General features: G+C 38.2%; 1 protein-coding gene across 2 annotated transcripts in view; it reads right to left on the bottom strand.

The window, feature by feature from the left end:
• The window catches only part of LOC5576142 (protein goliath), a 225,922-nt gene extending 208,242 nt beyond the window's left edge, over window positions 1–17,680 (bottom strand). Inside the window, exons 1-2 of one of the 2 annotated variants that reach the window (XM_021854308.1) lie at window positions 17,342–17,680; window positions 16,718–17,248 (exon numbers count right to left, since the gene is read on the bottom strand). The gene's annotated coding sequence lies outside the window, so the exon portion shown is untranslated. The remainder of the gene's footprint in view (window positions 1–16,717; window positions 17,249–17,341) is intronic. The other variant, XM_021854309.1, reaches the window with a different exon arrangement.
• Window positions 17,681–18,048: the final 368 nt, after the last annotated feature.

Raw genomic sequence — 18,048 nt, 5'->3', positions numbered from 1 at the left:
CTGGAGAAAGTTCTCAAGTAAAATCTCCATGGATTCTACAAATTTTCATCTAAGGTTTCAAATCTGCAATCAGTACTCCAATTATTTTGATAATTTCAAGACACATTTTCAGGGCTTCAATTTGCGATTTGATTTACTTCAGGAAATCGCCTTAGAAAATCGTACCTGATATGATGCAGCGAAGTATTTGATTTTTTTAAATAATTAACTTAGCCATTAATTTTGCAAATCCACCAGAGCTTCCACAAGGGTAAGGGAATCCTTGCAATAATTCTTCGAAATTTTCTATGGAAGTTTTTCAAAGATTACTATAGGACTTGTTTTAAAAAAAATCCCAAAAAAATATCGTCCAAAAGTTTTTTCCTGAAGAGGTATGAAAATTTTCCTGAAGAGGTATGATAAGAAATATCATAAGTAATTTCTGAAGGCATATATCCTTTGAAAATTCTGGCTTGAAATCTGAACAAATCCTAAACGACAATTTTGGAAATCCTAAGAAAATAGTAGAGGCATCTCTGACAAAAAAAAAACCATGGTGGAGCTACTAAACTTAAATGATGTTGAATTTTTGAATGTATCTGGAACGAAATTCATGAAGAAGGCCGATAAAGAATCAATGGACAAATTCCTGAAAACTTGGAGGAACCTTTGGGCAAATACTTGAATTAGTTTATGATGAAATTCCTGTAGATATGCAAAATATGCAGTTAACAATACTTGTCGTTATGTCTCGAGTAATACTTGTATGAAGTTCCCAAAGATACTGTAGAAATATCCATAGAGAAGGGTGCAGATCGTTAAGCTTAATGCCGTTAATTTACTACTATTCCATAAGGCTAACACATTCATCAGTGGGTTTCCCTTCTTTTAGTCAAAGGCTGTTCTTTTTAGTTATATTTCACAATGGATATTGTGGGCTTCTAGGTTATGCGAATTATCCTGATCGAAAACTAACAATCCATTCGAGCTGAAAATTCATTCGGCGGCTTCTAGGTAATATAAATTATCCTGACCCTGTTAATTATCTATCGTTCATTTTCGGCCTAATGACGCTTTCAGTCTAACGACCCTTTCGACCGATGGGGATAGAACCGTTTTTTAAATGATTGAACACATATCTAGAATATATAAGCGTAATTTTGCAAACCATTATCATCCACATTTACAATAAACAACAATATGGACCATAATTGTTCGATAAAATCTTGTTTTTATTCAATAACACAAAAATGCGACATCTTGCTACTATTTTAGCAAATTTTCTGCCTAAATAACGGTTATATCAAATTTATACTCTCATTTAAAAAATGGGTCCAAATTCAAACGTTGACACTTTTGATCATGTTTGACGTTCACTAAGTTGACAAAAACGCCACAGAGATTTTACTTTCTACCACTGGGGATGTTCCTATCTGACATTCCGAAAGGGACGCGTTAAACAAAATACACCAAACGTTAAAGTTCAAAGTACGAGTAAAAAATGAGTTTTGAGATTTTGTTACACAAATCTCAAAACCCGAAAATGTTTTTTACTTAAAACAACTATTAATAAAAAGTTAACCGTAACGATCAAAAGTGTGCTTCTGGCCTAAATTTAAGCGTTAGGTACTAAAATTGGAATATGGCTTCAGGACCGTATTGTACCTCAAGTTGAATTCGATGAATTCAGAGTATTAGCGGAGCACTTTATTCCAGTTCTAGCTCGAGGAGCCTCTCTACAAATTGATTTTACGCTGAAGATGAAATCAACATTTCTCAGATAATTAAATATGTTGCTAATTACTTTTTGTGATTTCTCATCGTAATAGGCTGTTTTTCATCACGCCAATCTGCCATAAAACGGCTTATTTTCCTGCACAGAATTGTGAAGTGTGGTAACCCGGTCAACCAGTCAGTGATTTTCGATAGCGATCGATAAAGATTCGTATTGAACCGTTAGCGATCGCCATCGTTGGTCAAAGATCTATAAAGAATTATAAAGACTGGTTGGTCGGGAAGAGTCATTACCGCAAACGGGAATCAGTTGCGTAATGACTATTATGTAACGCTTTTTCATGACGCAATTGTTTTGAGTTGCGTAATGAATCATTACACAACAATTTTAAGAAAATATAAAATACTGTTGAATGCTTCCCGATAAGTGTGTGATACCCTCAATTGGTCTTCTATGAAATTGCAAAAAACGACTCGTGCTGTAAACACCATCATTCTGCAACTTGTTACGTAAACTACTATTTCGACACAGTCCTTAGCGTGTTTTTGTGCTTGCCAAAAGAAAACAAGGTCAAATGGAAAAAGCACTCAGTCAAAAAAAAACTCAGTAACTGTGGAGGTGCTCATAGAACACTAATATTAGAAGAAAAGAAGATTTTATAATATATTATACATATAACGCTAAAAATATCAATCGTCACATTCTTCAACTTTTCATAAATTTCTGCAATTAAACATTAATGGCGACTATACTGCCCATAACTGCATATTTGTAACATTCGACAAAAGTAGGCATTGAGTAAATGGGATACCAAGTTTGCATTTTACTGCAGTATGGGAGGAAACCAAAATTTCAAAAAACCATTAAGAATTCAAAAGAGCTTATTTGAGGCTGAAATTTTGTACAACTCATATCGCATATTGGGTGAATAGTCAGAAAATAATTCAGATAGAAATTTCGTTGCTACTACATTATGAAGCTCATGTATAATCTCAATGTGACTGTTATGCGATTACAATTGCCAATGTGACAAAACAACTTGGTATTTTTTTCGAATTTTCTAGAACAATCTCACAGATGTTAGCAAGTTGATCGAAAGTATTTATCATTTGAAGACTCTCTATGGTATTAACTCCAATTTGTCAAAAATGTCGAATGTGACTGTTATGCAGTTATGGGCAGTATACTGTACTACACTGAGGCAAAAAAACTTAATAATTTCTTAAGGAATAATTATGATTTGGCGCCACAACGATTATTGTTGAAATTTTTAAGTTTCACTTATGATTTTGGTAAAGAATTTCATTACTAAATTTTTTTAAGTCAATCAATGAAAATCGACAATAAACGCAATGATAATTGGTTAAGTAAAATAATCAATTGTTTATAATGTTTGCCTTTCATTTCAGGCATGCTCAAAAATTGACATGTGTTGATAACATGTGATCTGCTAACGATTAACTTGTACCCAACATCGAAAGCGGAGCAGTTCTTTTAGCAATTGTTATGAAAATTATTTCAAGTATTGGTTCTTAAATTATTCAAAGCTCTCACTTATGAAACTTATGATCCCAATATCGAAAAGGTTAAACGTTCAATGAAACCATAATTTGGCTGATTCATAAGTCATGATTTATGGAAAACCTAAGTATTTTTGCCTCAGTGTACCGAATTCCCGCCTCCCACGAAACGTCAGTAGGGGGGGACGGGGCAAGATGGCCACCCGGGGCAAGATGAGCACCCCTGAAAAAACTTAAAAAAAACTGTGATATTTTGAAATATTAGTAAATGTACGTTTAGATGTAATTAACATCATCTACTATTCCTGAAATAAGCCGAGAAATACTTCAAAAATATCGAGAAAATCAATTTGATCCGTCTGCAATGTGTATCAGTACATTTCTTATAAGGTGTTGGGCTTATACAATAAGGTTTAAAATACTGTACTGAAAGCTTTTTGTTCCATTGCTATCTACGCTCAGCACTACTTAAGATATGTGATTCAAGTATGTTATAAAAAATGTCTGAGGAAAATATGTAAATATGTAAAAAACAGTAGTTGAAAAAGTATCTCCATGCGGGGTAGAATGAGCACCCTGATACGGGGCAAGTTCGCCACACAACAACAATCTGCTATAACCTCAAATAGCGTGTGTCAATATCGAAAGTTTTTGTTATGATTGTGAACGCTAGTGGACTCCAAAAATGGTTCGGAATTACAAGCGTATTTCTGACCGGAAAAAGTGGGGAAAACAAAACATTCGTGCGGAAATCGAAGCCGTATCGTATCCGGTGAATGTTCCGTGAAAAGAGCAGCTTTTGATCATGCAATTCCGAGACAAACCCTGGCACGACATTTAAGGCAGCATCGTGAGGTGAACAACTTGGGCCGATATGCAACTGTATTCACAGATCAACAGGAGCAAGAGTTAATTGCACATATTCTGGACTTCGAAAAACGATTTTATGGCATGACAACGTTGGAAGCCCGTCAGTTGGCCTTTGATCTGGCGGAGAAAAATAAAATCCCTCATCGTTTCAACAAAGAGAAGCAACTTGCCGGACTAGATTGGCTTACCGGCTTCCGAAAGCGTCATCCCGAAATATCACTGAGATTGCCAGAAGCTACTTCCGTCGCAAGAGCTCAAGGTTCCAACCGTGTCGCCGTCAGCGGCTTTTTCGATGTGCTGGAAAACGCCCTTGCAACTGGAAAATTTTCACCTTCTCGGATCTACATTGTGGACGAAACTTCTGTCCTAACGGTAGCACAGTGGCCGCATCCCATACAAATGCTGGCCAAAAGTACAATTATCACTCAAAACGTTCAAAAATGCTAATTATTTGACAAAACATTATTTTTAGACGTAATTTGATAGAAATAGTCGCTGAAACAGAAAATTGATATTTTCAGTTTTAAAATTCAATCAATGAAATCCGTATTCAGATCAAAATCAAATGAAACGTCATTATGTCGATGCCAATTTGAAGTTAAATATCGTAGGCAAGCTCGAGGTGGTTTTTGAATCCATTCGGAAGCTTATAATGGTAAAAAAATGCGATATTCATAACAAGTTTGATGGTCTTATGGGCTGATTTGCAGTGTAACTAAAAATATTTTTACTTATCTTGGCGCAAAAAAGCGCAAGTGAAGCCATAGTACATCGAATACTATGGAACATTTGCCACACATTGAGGGGTAAATGATCATTTTAGAGCGTTTCCCAGATAACTTGCACTACCTTTGAAAAAATGTCTTATTTTTGAAGGAGCTCCATGTTATACACTTCTTGACAATCTCAAATGGTAAACATGTCAAATATGGTTTGAAATATCTTCAAAGCAAAGCCTAAGGTATATTCTTTCGAATGAGACCGGTTGAGAAAGATTTGGTCATGATTTAGTACATAAACTGCAATTTATATAGAACAATCTTCACGATATTTTAAAAACTTAAAAGGATCAATTTCAGCTGACATCTCTCCAGGTCACATGCTGTGAAAAATCGAAATATACACCGATCAATCTGAAACTTTGGGGAGTTGTTATTCAATACTGAAGAAATCAAGGAAAAATATTCTGGAAGGAATTTGCAAACTTCATTTTTTTGACTTATGGCCAGCTTTGGGCCACTGTGGGTAGGTTCAAATTCATTGTCATTATTTTGATAAAAAATCACTATGATAGATGCTTATCTTTTACAGGTTCAAACGAAAAAAAGCAAGGTGCTGGCTCGTCGTGGAAAGCGGCAAGTGGGGTGCGTTTCCTCAGCAGAGAGGGGCGTACTTACAACTGCAGCGATTTGCATGTCTGCCGCGGGCACTTACATTCCGCCCATGCTTATCTTCCCGAGAGTGAGAATGACGGCGCAGCTTAAGAAAGGCGCTCCCCCAGATTCGCTGTTCAGCTGCAATCCGACTGGTTGGATGAATGCAAAAGAGCTCTGCAAATGGTTTGACCATTTTGTAGACCATACCAGACCAACACCAGAAAGTCCAATACTTTTGCTGTTGGATGGACACAGTTCGCACACTAAAAATCTTGCCTTCGTGGAGAAAGCAAGAGTGTCCAACGTGACTGTAATTTCGTTTCCTCCACATTGTACACACAAAATTCAGCCACTCGATGTCAGTTATATGGCATCACTGAAATCACATTTTTCCAAGGCTGAAGAGTCTTTCTTAAAGAACAACCCAGGAAAAACTGTGACGATTAATGACGTTAGCTCACTCTTTGGAAAAGCTTTCATCGCATCAGCCACACCGTCTACCGCTATCAACGGTTTCATCAAAACTGAAATTGCGCCGCTTAATAGATGTGTCTTTGGAGATGATGATTTTGCTGCTGCGGATGTATCTGATGTTCCTCTGATCAACGAAGGTGAGCCATCTAGTATGTACGGTGACGGTGAACTGCCAATCGTTGAACCTCTGCGTTCGCCAGATGAACTAGTCACGGATGATCAATCGGCTGTCATCACGAAAAGTAATTCAGCTGTAGTTAAAGGCCAATTGGTCGAGGAAGATGGAACTACTGATGTACCTACTATCACAGTGATTAAGGATGATCGTCCATTCTTTGGATTTGATGAATCTGAGATTGGAAAATCGCCTAAGGAACAACATGCTACCAATAATCCAATCCTGGAAATTATCGAAAACTCGACAACTGTTGAATCAAAGAAAGATCCAGTGCAGACCCCAGTACAAAAAGGAAAATCTGCGTTCAAAATCTCACCTTCTGAAATAAAACCACTTCCAAAGATGACTTGTAGAAGGATCACACATTGGAGGAAGAAAGAGAAAGCCGCTAACATTACATCTAGACCCAATCGTAATTAGCTGAAAGCTTCAACGGCTACCAAGGATATCAGCGACCTTCGAAAGCAAAAACGAAAATCATCCAAAGCGAACGCCGAAATCCCTGTTAAGAAACGTAAAAGGGATGTTCTGACCCAGGATTCATTATGCGAGAAATGCGGTTTTAGCTTCGTAACGTCGGACGATGGGGAAAATTGGAATAAATGCGCTGAATATGACAAGTGGTATCACCTATGTAACGGTCAAACTTGTCCAACATGCTGATTTTTCAAATCATTCCTACCTACATACTCCAAGATCTATGAACTTCGAAGAAATGTTATTTTGTTTATAACGTTGAATTGTTAAAATGTTGTTTTCAATAAAAAAAAGTCAAACGATTTCAATCAGAATTACTAAAAAAAATATAGAAACATTATTATAAACCGTGATGCAACCACAAGACAAATTCAAAAACAATCAAAGCTTCGTCCATTCATTACGTCTTGCATTACTTTGCCCTCATTTTTTCACGCCCGCTCCTCAAGTTATGTTTTTTGTATTAAATCTCTAATACCTAATAGTAATTGGCCTGTCATATTTGAAATGACTTTCCTCCATTCTAAAGCGTGACGTAATTTACAGACGCTTAAAATTGTAACTGAATACTTCCTCAACAATGTACAAAAATGTTCCCTTAAAGCAAATACAAAAAAAAAAAAAAATTGCGGAGATTAAACCATTTTTCTATGTGGTGCTCATCTTGCCCTTCAGGGGTGCTCATCTTGCCCCGGGTGTTTAGAAATGTCCTAAAAAACATTACTTTTTAATTCAATGATTATCAATACATATTTTTATATTTGATATTTAATGTGTGTGTATAGATGGTAGTAAAGATGCTGAGAAAGGACACTACATGGTTTTTGAAGTTCAAAAATGCTAGTTCTCGATTAACATTGACAATAACCTTAGGGTGCCCATCTTACCCCGTCCTACCCTACATAAAACGAAGCACCAGGACATGGATGCCACAGCTGGAACCATCTTGCTGAATTGACCTAATTTCAATGTGCACTTCACCATCAGGATCCACCAATTCCGGATCCTGTCGGGTGCATCCTTGCGTTTGTATTTGTTCGGGGGTGTTGAAATCACCATAAAAATTGGGCAAAGTGCGCGAATGGTAGGCAATCGACTCACAAAATGGGGAGACTCTCAACAGGATCCATTCGGTAGAGGAATAGGACATGGAGAGGATGACAAAGTGGAACGGCGGATTTACCATCATATCGGCTGGCTGGCGTCGCTATGGTGTGTGTCATTCATGGCTCAGACCTTGTTCGCTTCTAGGAATAACGCTGTTTGAATTGGTTTTGAGCAAGAGCAATGAAAATAGAGAAAGGTTGGATTGCTTTTTCAATGAAATGTGAGTTCGAAACGAGAGCGAGGGAGTTGTGTTTTGATTTCTCGCAAGATGCGGGAATCCCGGATCGAAATGGAAGAGTTGCCAGGTTTTTGGATTTGTTCAAAGACTTCTTCTTCTTCTTGATATTACGTCCTCAATGGGACAAAGCCTGCATCTCAGGTAGTGTTCTTATAAACACTTCCACAGTTTTTAACTGAGAGCTTTCTTTGCCAAAGTTGCCATTTTCGCATTCGTATTTTGTGTGGCAGGTACGATGAAAATTTATGCCCAGGGAAGTCAAGGAAATTTGCATTACGAAAAGATCCTGGAACGACCGGGAATGGAGCACAGACATCTTCAGCATGGCTTTGCTTTGTAGCCGCGGACTCTAACCACTCGACTAAGAAAGGTTCATAAAATGCTAAGAGTAAAGTGTGGTAAAAGTTCGAGTGGGACACGAGTTTTTTTTTTCGAGATTTCTAGCTCAATTCAAAACAAACGTTATGAATGTCATGGTGGTGCGAATGCTATTCAAGTTAGAGACTTTCAACTCGAATATTGTAGAAATCGATTGAGATTTAGAAAAGTTATTGCTATTTGTTGTTTTTATCAAGGGTGTTAACTTTTCGTTTTTCCAAACCTTTTCGGCTCACAATTCACAACGATGTCAAATGATTCAAACACTGGCAACACTGCTCGTAGCCTTCCGTAAACCAGAACCAGGGAACAAGCAGCAAAGCAAGAAACACCACGGGGTGCAGCAGAATCGAGGTCGTTGAATCGTAAACAAGCCAAGAAGGACAAAGCGAACCAAGCAAAAGGAGCAAAAACAACACAAACGGGACAACTACAATAATGTGCATTTCCAAGCATCCCGGCTCAGACACATCTTCAGTCCTAGTCTGACTTTAAACAGGCGCAAGAAATGAGCAAGCAAGCGAGCGAAAAAAAAAACAACCCACTGCAGATAAGTTGGTGACACCTAGCATAACAAAGAGAGCAAATATGCAATCAGCTTGACTTGCAGCTCTTCGTCCGTTCGCTTCGCATTCTCGCCACAATCGTAAAGCGACCGATGGCCGATATCCCGTTCTCGGCCCTGAGCTCTACCAGACCTGTGCGCCGAGATATTTTTTCATCGGCGGTGGCTTCAGGGATTTGTTGGCCTACAGACGTTGAAGGTTTGCTATTTTGTCTGAAATTTTGAACAAGACCCATATTCGGAAAAGTGGTAATTTTGAAGCCTAAAACTAATATTTTCAGTGTTTTTCAATATAGAGTACACTAAGGTTTTTTTTTACACGGTCCCCCGTGCCGTGCAAAAAAATTCCGTGCAAAAAAAAACCGTGCTAATTCTAGAATTTGTGTTAAAATAAACCGTGGTAATTCTAGAATCCGTGGAAAAAGTACCGTGTTAATTCTGAAATCCGTGTGAATAGGAAAAAAGCCGTGTTAATTCCGAAATCCGTGTAAATAAGTAAAAAACCGTGATATTTCCGAATTTTGTATAAAAAAAGTACCGTGTTAATTCCGAAAGGCGTGTAAAAAAAGCCGTGTAAAAATAAAGCGTGCAAAAAAAACCGTAGAAAAAAAAGACTTTAGTGTACTTGAATTGTGAAATATTTGGTCATCCAATGGACAAATTTTAAATATTGTACATTATTTATCAAGTTAATAAGGGTCATGTAAGGAATATGAGACAGATCGGTGTATGAAAATTCAAATGTAAATACTAGCACTGGTAACACTGGTAAAACTATTTATGAAAATATTATGAAAATATAAAAACTTACCAAATGCTTTTGGTTGAAGAACTAAATAGTTTTCGCCACAATTCCTAAAAAAAAACTGTTCGTCAAAGTTAAGCATTATTTTGCGCATGAAAAAAATTCTAATTTTTATGAACAAATTGTATGTTGGTATCCTTTACTATTCTACTAAAGGTAAAGCTTTGAAAACATCAATAATATTCCACCATTCTCTGACACAAGGTCACTTCAATGATTTATTCCTTATGGCTAAATTTGCTAATACACCATCCTTTTACTCTCAGCAAAAAAGTAAAGTAATGAGCGAGTTGAAAATTAGTTAATATTACTAAAGAAACTATATTTGTATGAAATAGAGCAAAATCTTGAGTTTTGACCCCATTCTAAGGTACAAAATTTACTCTTTATGGTGGTTTCATTGAAAAATGCCATGCTTTTAAAATCATATACGCATATTTAACGATCTAGAGCAGGCGTTTTTCTTCGGATATTTTGATACGTCATCTCAGAATAACATATTCTGAAGATAATACATTAAAAATAAATTCGATTTAATAAAAGCAATGTTCCCAATTTTGATGATTGTCATTGTGCTTTCAGTGGTCTTCTGAACATAAAGTGTTTGTTTTTCTATTTTGCTTAAAATATGACGTGGGGACTAAATAGGCAACTCTATGGAGGCATAAGTTATTTTTCATATTAATACTATATTATTACTTCCGTCTGGACGAAATTTATTCCTTATAGTTCTACTCATGTTAATTCCATTTAAATTTAAAATATTTTTATTTTGAAAATCCATAAAAAATGATTCCATGATATTTGGAGAACTGTTTCTCCAAAAAGAACTTGATGTTTTTTTAGCAAGCTTTCAATTGATTATGCTTTCGACGAACATGCCTTTTTTGAAAATAAAAAACATAGATTGTCAAGTTTTCCAGCCAATTTTTGATAATCCTTGATTTTGATAACCTCCAAAAATCAACCATTCAAAACGTTGTACCTTATTAGTGTGAAATTTAATTATTTTGATAACTTTTTTATTTCAACAATATTGTACAGTACTAGTTGAATGATGTACAGAAAACCGTTTGCGATTTCATTGATAGATTAAAGAGATATTGCATGTACAAGGTGTCCACTTTATAAAATGAGCAGTCCTTACTAACTCTTATTACTTAAACTTTTATAAACAAAATTGCTGAGTAAATAATTTCAATGTATGCAAATATTTTTTGGGGTTTTTGTAGAAGTTTGCAGGGCTTTTTTTAAGTTGAATCATATTATTGACAAACCGTATAGTGATATAGACGGTTCTCAACTTTTTCGGAGCTTTGAAGCTTTACAAACGTTTCGCGAACCCCTATAGCTGGAAGCTCTTGAAATCAATGTTTATGGATGTTGTTATCCTTTGGAGGAGTACCCTAATAGTTGAGCCCTACTTGTATCTTTCCAAGAATACGACATAAAAAGTTCTATAAATGATCTTTACGCAATTCAACAAAAAATCATGCAGCGAATATAGGATAAATCACATGGACACCTCCATCCATCATTCACATTGAGCATTGTAGTTTTTCTTCATCAAATTGTCTGGAGATTCTTGGATACTTCCATGGTTCACTGATCATGTGAGATTTTTCTCGGCAGAATTGTCTGAAATTTGCAATAAGAAGCACACCGAAACAAATGCAAATTGTGACACAGTAGCTTTTAAGAATGGGAGGTTGAATGAATCAAAAGTGCCAAGAATAAGATACATCTCCCTACATGGGAATATTCCGAATCCCGTTAACTGTTCGTCAAAAACATTCCCAGGACGTAATGAAGGATTTTTGCATGGTGTTCCCATGGATTTCACTAGAAATCATTAGCTCTCTAAGCCACTGTGTAAATTTCAAGAGGCTTGAGAATGTGTTTTTTAGAGGCCAACTATCTGCTGTGGGAATAATTTGTAAAAAAGGGCAGACAATTTTCGAAAAGTCTGTCGAAAATCTTTGTTGGAATCCGAAGATTACTGCGACAGTACTTACTTACTTATTTGGCTTTACATCAATTATCTTGATAAAGCCTCGCCAACAATATTTCGCCAATTCCCTCGGTTCATGGCCGCTTCTCTCCATCCTCGACTGTGACCCACGCTCTCCAGGTCCTGGTGTACCTGATCAATCCACCTAGCTCGCTGCGCCCCACGCCTTCTTGTTCCGACCGGATTCGTGGCGAACACCATCTTTACAGGGTTGTTGTCCAGCATTCTTGCAACATGCCCTGCCCAGCGTATCCTTCCAGCTTTAGCTACCTTCACGATACTGGGTTCGCCGTAGAGTTGAGCGAGCTCGTGGTTCATCCTTCGCCGCCACACGCCGTTCTCCTGCACGCCGCCGAAGATCGTCCTCAGCACTCGGCGTTCGAAAACCCCAAGAGCTTGCAAGTCCTCCTCGAGCATAGTCCACGCCTCATGCCCATAGAGGACTACCGGTCTTATGAGCGTTTTGTACATCGTGCATTTGGTGCGGGGGTGAATCTTTCTTGACCGCAGTTTCTTCTGGAGCCCATAGTAGGCACGACTTCCGCTGATGATGCGCCTTCGTATTTCCCGACTAACATTGTTGTCAGCCGTCAACAAGGATCCGAGGTAGACGAACTCGTCCACCACCTCGAAGGTATCCCCGTCTATCGTAACACTGCTTCCTAGGCGGGTCCTGTCGCGCTCGGTTCCGCCAACCAGCATGTACTTTGTTTTCGACGCATTCACCATTAGCCCGACTCTTGTTGCTTCGCGTTTCAGGCGGGTGAACAAATCTGCCACCGTTTCAAATTTTCTCCCAATAATATCCATGTCGTCCGCGAAGCAAACAAATTGTCCGGATCTCGTGAAAATCGTGCCTCGACTGTTAAGTCCGGCTCTCCGCATGACACCTTCAAGCGCAATATTGAACAACAGGCACGAAAGTCCGTCGCCCTGTCGTAGTCCCCGCCGAGACTCGAACGAACTGGAGTGTTCGCCAGAGATCTTCACGCAGTTTTGCACACCGTCCATCGTTGCTCTGATCAATCTTGTGAGCTTCCCGGGAAAGCTGTTCTCGTCCATGATTTTCCATAGCTCTATGCGGTCGATACTATCGTATGCCGCCTTGAAATCGATGAACAAATGGTGCGTAGGGACCTGGTACTCACGGCATTTCTGGAGGATTTGCCGCACGGAAAAGATCTGGTCCGTTGTCGAGCGGCCGTCGATGAAACCTGCTTGATAACTTCCCACGAACTCGTTTGCTATAGGTGATAGACGACGGAAGAGAATCTGGGATAGCACTTTATAGGCGGCGTTTAGGATGGTGATTGCACGATAATTTTCACACTCCAGTTTGTCGCCCTTTTTGTAGATAGGGCATATAACGCCTTGCTTCCACTCCTCCGGTAGCTGTTCCGTTTCCCAGATTCTGACTATCAGCCGATGCAGACAAGCGGCCAACCTGTCCGGGCCCATCTTGATGAGTTCGGCTCCGATACCATCCTTGCCAGCGGCTTTGTTGTTCTTGAGCTGTTGAATGGCATCTTTAACTTCCCCCATCGTGGGAGCTGGTTGATTTCCGCTATCCGCTGTGCTGACGTAGCCATCGCCTTCGCTGTCCTGACCTTCTGTGCCTGTGTTCTCTGCGCCATTCAGGTGTTCATCGTAGTGCTGCTTCCACCTTTCGATCACCTCGCGTCCGTCCGTCAAGATGCTCCCATCCTTATCCCGGCACATCTCAGCTCGCGGCACGAAGCCTTTGCGGGATGTGTTGAGCTTCTGATAGAACTTCCGCGTTTCTTGAGAACGGTACAGCAACTCCATCTCTTGGCATTCCACCTCTTCCAGGCGGCGCTTTTTGTCCCGGAATAGGCGGGTTTGCTGTTTCCGCTTCAGTCTGTATCGTTCCACGTTTGGAATTACTGCGACAGATATCGGTCGAAAATGTCACTTAAAATTTCAATGACAGACTCGAAAAGTTTCCGCAAATGGTTTTGGGAAAGCCGTGAAAAATCTTACTTTTCTCAATCCTTCTAATAATCACCAGAGTTCCGAGGAATTTTTCGAAATTCTCGCTTGGCAGCTGGCAAAATTTGCCCGCGAATATTCCAGCAATTTCCTATGGATGCCTCCAGATATGATAATAGTTTCAATTTTCAAAGTCACGCTGGAGGGGAAAAAAACGGATGCGCGTTATGTAATTACATTAAGCTTGGAATCTTCAACGGAGTGATTGATTTTGAAAATATTTTTTTACAGTTGAAAGAAACAAAATAGATCAAAGCTTAGAAATATTTGAGAGATGAAATTTTGCAACTTGGAAAAAAATCTGTTTTAAAAACAAGTTAGACGACGGATTCACTGTCAATCAAGAGAAACAACACTTATTCTAAATGTGTCCGCGGATCCCCTAGAGAACTCGCAACGGTCCCCAGGGGTCTGTGGACCAACGGTTGGGAAACCCTTATTTATAGTAACGTGACTACAAAGCAAAGTTCGTTCTTTGGTCGTTCCAGGATCTTTTCGGATTTCGTAGATTATAGTGACGAACCATTAATATTCTGTTGTATAAATACGAAATAGTGACATTCCTATCGTTATCATGATGTAAATATTTTTTTTAAAGACTCCGACACGTTAATACTTTTAGTGGTCGATTTGCCGCTTGAAGGAAGCACCACACTAGAACGAACTAGCATGCAACACCCAGTGGCACAGTGAAAAATCTTTCCTGACGAAAAGTTTTCCAGACTGAAGAGAGAATTGAACCAACACTCTTTGACTCGATACGGTTAAATGCTTAGTAGCACTAATCGAATGGCCACGGAGTCCACAATATGTTTCATATCAATCAAACATTTAAGATAAAAGCATGTAACGGCCTCACCAAATTAATCATCCATCCGTGATTGGCTGCTCAGTCGATACACGCGATACACACACAATAATTCATTCCGGAACCGCGAAAGCCAAACTCGAGCTTGAAACTTGGACGACACTTTTCCGGACGTAAGTTCTCAAAAATCCTGTCACAAACGCTTCCTAAATTGACTAAAATCAAGAATCAGCAGAAAAAAACGCGAGCGAAAAATTTTGACGTCCGTTTCGACGCGCGGGTTACTACGATCCTGTTTTTAAAAATATGTCTAACAGAAATAAAAACCAAGACATTTTCTTTAGTTTCCATGGTTTTTTTTTGTCTGTTCTTAGCGTAGAAGTATTTATAAAGTACGTTACATGAAGTCGTGAATAAATCTCAGAAATTATTTCTATACTTATAGGATGATTCAATGCTTTAAAATGTTCTTGATGAAATTGTTGGTCAATTTCCTGAAAATCCCGTAAGATGATTCCTGTTGGAATACATCAATAAATCATAGAAATCATTCAAAACAAAATCTTAAAAGAGAATTGGATGAAGTTCTGAAGGAATCTTCAAAACAGTTTTTAGAGGAATATTGGAATTATAGAAAATTAGATGTTTATGAATCCTAGATCAAACTTCATCAAGAATATCGTAAAAAAGCTTCAACAAAACTTATTTTTGAAGGGATCTTTAAAAAAGATTATGAAGCATTTGTAGGCACAAACTCAATAAAACTTTAAGAAGCTAATTTTGAAAATATATCTCGAGACATACCGAAGAAAAAATGCAAGAATTTAACATGGAGTAAAAGAAGATAATTATTGCAGTCATTCCTAAAAAAAAAATAATTCTATGAGAATTTTGGGTGTAGTTTGTGATCGAGTTCAAGGGAGTATGTTTCTGAAACAATTTACGAATTTTATTTTTGAACATATTTGAAAAAAAAAATATTCTGCAGGATTCCATAAATTAATTTTTTGAAATAGTATTAAGAGAAATCTTGCAGGAATTCATTAATGAACCTTAACATCTAGTTTTTTGTCATGAACTCTGCTGTGTGAATCTCGTTTTTTTTTTTCAATTTTAGGCATTGTTCAACTAGCAAACTTCATAGAAGCCAAGATTCGGCATATTATATTAAGTATTTATAGAAGAATTCTAAGAAGCATTTCCAAAAACACCTTAAAATTTTGTTGAGGAACAAGCTAGAGGAATATGATTCAAATCCCGAGAGCAATTCCTGGGGAAAAACGAGGAGCTTTCTCTCATTACTTCAATGTTAATTCTGCTGACAATATATTTGCAGAAACTTTTTAAGTGAACAGATTTGATATAACCTTCGAATAATTTCTGGCAAAATGTTTTTCAAAAGGTTGATTAACAGTTGCGAATCTCCTTCTAAGAAAGCTCCAAATTAGGGTTTCAATCGACTTCATCGCAAGCATTATTATTCGTCGAATCAAACTTCAAATGTTCCACTACTGCGGAAATTCAAAGTTACCCACAATATATAATAATTTTCTGAGTGTGATTTTGTGAAAGCTGTTAAGGTTCGTCCAGTTGTATACAAAAATACAATAAAATTACTGTATTTAAAAAAAAATCGTCGAATCACTAAAGAGACATCTAAGGAAGTTGGGTATTATAAATTTTCAAAGATATTTATGGAAAAAGTTTACTGAAATGAGCCTCGAAATTGAGAACTTTTGAGCGGCAAAAATTTAAACATTTCGTGTGAAATGTTTCCCATACAAAGTAGATTGTCCGGAATTTGAATCAAAACGGTAAAAGTATCTGAGTGTCTATCCTCAGAAGAATCTCTGAAATGATTTTTGATAGAATCCGTAGAAGAATTCTTGGATGATCCGCTTGATGATTTCCTATACACCTTCTTGGAAAAATCCCTTTTACGAATTTACGTAAGTTTTTTCGCAAGAATTCCTAAAACAATGTTTAAATATTCCCAGGGCATGTTTTGGGCAGAAATATTAATCAGCGTAAAATACAAAATCAGTGGCGTGACGTAAAATATATCCGCTACAGCGGCGCACGGCTCTAAATATCACTAGATATGCATACTAGAGCGATCGTTATGTAAATCATATTTCAATGTTAAACCCTCCGCCGATGCAAATGGTCCCTCCCCGCGCTCTAACCTGCAGTCTCATTAGATGATGTTCCGTTGCGTTGCGATGATAATCAAGTCAACCGATTATCGTTCCGCTTAGCTCAGCTCTGACGACGACTCCGCTGAACACTTTGAAGCATTTAGACAACAAATTCACCTCTTCAGCCGAAATTGATTTTGATACACTCGCGTAGTATTTTTAGAATGCACCCACAATGCCACAAAATCCAAACGAGCAGAACAATTATTTTATCTGTGTTTTTCTTTTCTTTTTCGCCTTAACACTTTTATGTTTGATCTCTCTCGCTTTTGTTTTCCTGGCTTTATTTTTGCACACAGAAGGAAATTTTACTCTCTTTGAATTCACTTTTCTTCGACTTTCACACAGTGTGTGTTATTATTATTTGGGAGACAGTGGATCAAAGCAATCATTGATTTCACTCCAACACTCGGCTTTTCGTTCGGTTGAACCTCATCAAAGTTGGCCAATACTACGATTCTTCACGCGCAATTCGGGCAGAGGCACACTTGGATTTCGATTTTTCTCCGAGTTGGGCTGCTGTTATGCATATACGTTTTGGTTCAATTAAATTTTCATGCTTTTCTGGTCGTGTTTTCCGTCACACTCACACACACCCATAAACATGGATACCATTGAAAATTGGCTCTGCAGCAGCTTCTTTTGATCTTCGCTACGATTCGGCTTTGCGTTGACCGATTATGGAACACCACTTCAACAGTGTCTTCAAAAGCCAAAGCAACTATCCAATTTTAAGGTGATAATTCAACCAGCACTCTCAAACCCTAAAGACCCACGGATGGTAGCTAAGAGTTTCCTGTCAGGAAATAACAAAAATTCTACGCATACGCGAGGTCGTCTCCTCCCACGAAATCACACTACTTGGAATCACACTTCCCCCTAGTTGGCGTCTCGGAAGAAGAAGGTGCTACTCTTCAAGCAGACAGAAGTGAACTGAGCTTGCAGGTCGAGTCGGAACAGCACAATACGGCATCTCAGACGCTCGGTGCTGCAGTAGATTAGCGATTTGTGACGTCGCCAGTGGAGAGCCGAAGAGAACGCGAATGGGCGAGAGAGCCTCAGCATGGCGTTTTGTTTAGCTTCTTTGGTCAAAACCCAGCTGTGTTTGATGTCAAAATGTTTGACTGATGTGAGGGAGAAAATGCAGCACAAAGAGGAATGGGAATGACGTCTGGTTTGCAAGCATGAAGGCATTGCTCGTACTGAGGCGAAGTGGTTTGCGTCTGGAATAAAATTTAGTACAGCTTCAGGACTGTTCAACAAGGGCATTATAGTTACATACGAGTGATGATTAAATTACAGATTTCTACAAAATTTGT

This window comes from Aedes aegypti, chromosome 3, assembly GCF_002204515.2.
Source record: "Aedes aegypti strain LVP_AGWG chromosome 3, AaegL5.0 Primary Assembly, whole genome shotgun sequence".
NCBI classification, from domain to species: Eukaryota; Metazoa; Arthropoda; class Insecta; order Diptera; family Culicidae; genus Aedes; species Aedes aegypti.
Note: the sequence above shows the minus strand (reverse complement) of the source record. Positions and strands in the feature narration are given on the sequence as shown.